Genomic DNA, 2856 nt, shown 5'->3' with positions numbered 1-2856 from the left:
CCCTTTACCCAACTTTATTGCTGTTACAGTCTGTGCTATAAAAATATGCACAAATTCCAACACTGATTATCAACAGTGACTCAAACAGTCAATAAGAGGAAATAGCAATTGAGTTACAATTAAAGTTAATTTACATAAGAGATAAATAAAAGAGATATCATTAATAATGACTGGAAAAATCAACCATCCTTCTCTACTTTGCATTTCTTACCAATTCATGTTCCTTCCCACACCCCGCCACAGAGGTGTGGAACAACTGCCGCTGAACTGCATGCTATCAATGTTTTCCAAATGATGCCTGAAAATGAATCACTAGATAATGCTTAGAAAGAAGCTGTATTCAGTTGGAAAATTTGGAATGCACTGTGAACTCTGAAAGGCAAGTTAGAACAGATACACATCACTTTTCCTCATGCTGACAGAGTATTCATAAAAATGTTAGGGAGGTATTGTTTCTGATGTACCCAGTAAGGCCCTCTCATTAACCAGCCCCTACTGCCTTCAGTGTCTGCCTCCCCACCTGGCAGAGACCTAGGTGTCTATTTAAGGCTAAATAAAAACAGACTGACTGACTGATGTCAGTGACCTTTTTTATGACTACATAAGGAACCATGGGAAGTTCTGGATTCAGACTCAGAAACCCAGATTCTTTCCTTAACTTTTTGTGAGCAGTTAAGCCTTCACACACACATACCAGCTTTATTTTCCTCTTTAAAATTATGAAGTTGTGTCTGAGATGATCACTAAGGTCCTTATCTGCTTCTGTCTTTGTGATTCTGTGACACACCACAGAAAGGCAACTCAAAAGTGACAGAGGAGGGCAGGAAGGAAGAAAGAGAAGCAGGTCCTGCAGAAGCACTTCCAGCCTTGGGGAGTTCAGGCTTAGATAGACAACACTCGTGGCTACATAGTATCGCAGAACAGTAACTGGAGTCAAAGGCAGAGGATTCTTTGTAAGTAGTCAGGAGTGAGGCTCTGTAAAGAAAGGGCCTAAAAATAGGCTTGGTTGAAAAGAGAATGTTGAGAAAGCAACAGACCTGGAGGCAGGAATAACTGCACCACTTTTCTGAACAAGTGGTAAGTGCTGTCCCCTATCTACAGCCACTACTCCTTCCCCATGCCCCACAAGCTCTCCCTTCCCCCGTTTCCTTCCCACAGGCGTCTCTGGGTGTCTGGTACATGGCCAGCCCCAGCAATGCCACCGAGCCCTGTGGCTTTCCCCTTCAGGGCTTCTCTGAGTTCCCACAGCTGAGGCATGTGCTCTTCTTGCCTTTGCTGGCCGTGCACCTGGTCACGCTGAGTGGAAACCTGCTCATTCTAGTGGCCGTGGCCTCAGTGCCCAGCCGGCCGCCTATGCTGCTCTTCCTGTGCCAGCTGTCAGCCATGGAGCTCTGCTACACGCTGATGGTGGTGCCCCGCGCCCTGCCTGACCTGGCCGCACCTGGCCTCGGCAGTGGCAGCCCATCTCCTTCCTGGCCTGCGAGGTTCAGATGCAAATGTTCGTGGGACTGGGGGGTGCCGAGTGCTTCCTACTGGCCACCATGGCCTATGACCGCTACGTGGCCATCTGCCACCCGCTGCGTTATGCAGCTTTGCTGATCCCCCGGGTGTGTGCGCATCTGGCCCTGGTCTGCTGCCTCGGGGGGCTGGCGGTGTCGGTGGAGCTCATGCTGGCCTTCTTCCACCTGCCTTTCTGCAGCTCCCGCCTGCTGGTGCACTTCTTTTGTGACATCACGGTGCTGCTGCACCGGGCCTGCATGCGGAGCTATGCCGACGAGCTGCCCCTGCTGGGCGCCTGCCTCGTGCTGCTGCTGCTGACCTCGCTGCTCATTCTGGCCTCCTATGGAGCCATCGCCATCATCCTGCGCCACCTGCGCTGCCCCAAGGGCCGGCACAAGGCCACTTCCACCTGCGCCTCGCACCTGGCCGTCACCCTGCTACACTATGGCTGCATCACCTTCATGTACGTGCAGCCCAAGGCCAGCTACTCCCCGCGGCAGGACCGCACGCTGGCGCTCGTCTACACCAATGTCACACCGCTGCTCTACCCACTCATTCACAGCCTGCGCAACCGCGAGATCACCGCTGCCACCCGCCAGATGCTGGGGCAGAGGAGGCCTGGCCACACCCCAGGTCAGGGTGTGTGTGAGCCCTGAAAGCAGGCAGGTCTGAGTGGGGAGCTCCGCACCCCTAAATTTTCCTCCCTCAGGTGGCGTCTGCCAAGGGAACACCACCGACAGCGGTGCTCAAGGACCAAATTCAGGAAAGCGAACCAGGAAAAATGTCCATGCACAGGGTGTCTCCCTGCAGTTGCCCCATCCTCCACTCCTCCCTAAAGGAATGGCCAAAATCAGTAGAGCCCCAGACTTGCATTTAGTGGTTCCCTAATTACCTGTTGGTTCTCCCCATGTGCTGGGGCCTCTGCAAGGTGGTGGGCTTGCATTGCTGAAGGCAAAACTCATGACCTCCAGGAGCTCCCAGCCATAGTGAGCGCTGCTGTGAAGCGTGAACCAGAGATGTATGGAGAGGAGACAGTGGGGAGAGGGGGATAATGGGCGCTTCCATTTTGAACATGCGAATTAAAATGCTGCCAGGACAAGCCAGAGAAGATACTGAATGAGGAGATAAACACACCCATCTAGAGCACAGGAAGAGGTTCAAGGGGAAGGACAGATTTGGAATTATAGGTGGCCACTGAAACCATGGAAAGGGTGATATTACCTTCCAAAAGGATACAGTTGCTATGTGATGAGATTCTGGGTGATTTTTATTTTCTTGCTTGTGTATCTTCCAAATTCCCCCTAATCATTTTCAATGGAGATTATTTTTATATATAAACAATCATTATTTAAAACA

The 2856-nt window shown here is 51.3% G+C and overlaps 1 pseudogene; it reads left to right on the top strand.

Moving 5' to 3' along the window:
• The first annotated feature begins 1179 nt into the window (after window positions 1-1179).
• Window positions 1180-2156, top strand: LOC118918997 (olfactory receptor 10AC1-like; annotated as a pseudogene).
• The last annotated feature ends 700 nt before the right edge of the window (window positions 2157-2856 follow it).

Source organism: Manis pentadactyla, chromosome 13 (assembly GCF_030020395.1).
Source record: "Manis pentadactyla isolate mManPen7 chromosome 13, mManPen7.hap1, whole genome shotgun sequence".
Lineage (NCBI taxonomy): Eukaryota > Metazoa > Chordata > Mammalia > Pholidota > Manidae > Manis > Manis pentadactyla.
This window is presented reverse-complemented; position numbering and strand designations above follow the sequence as displayed.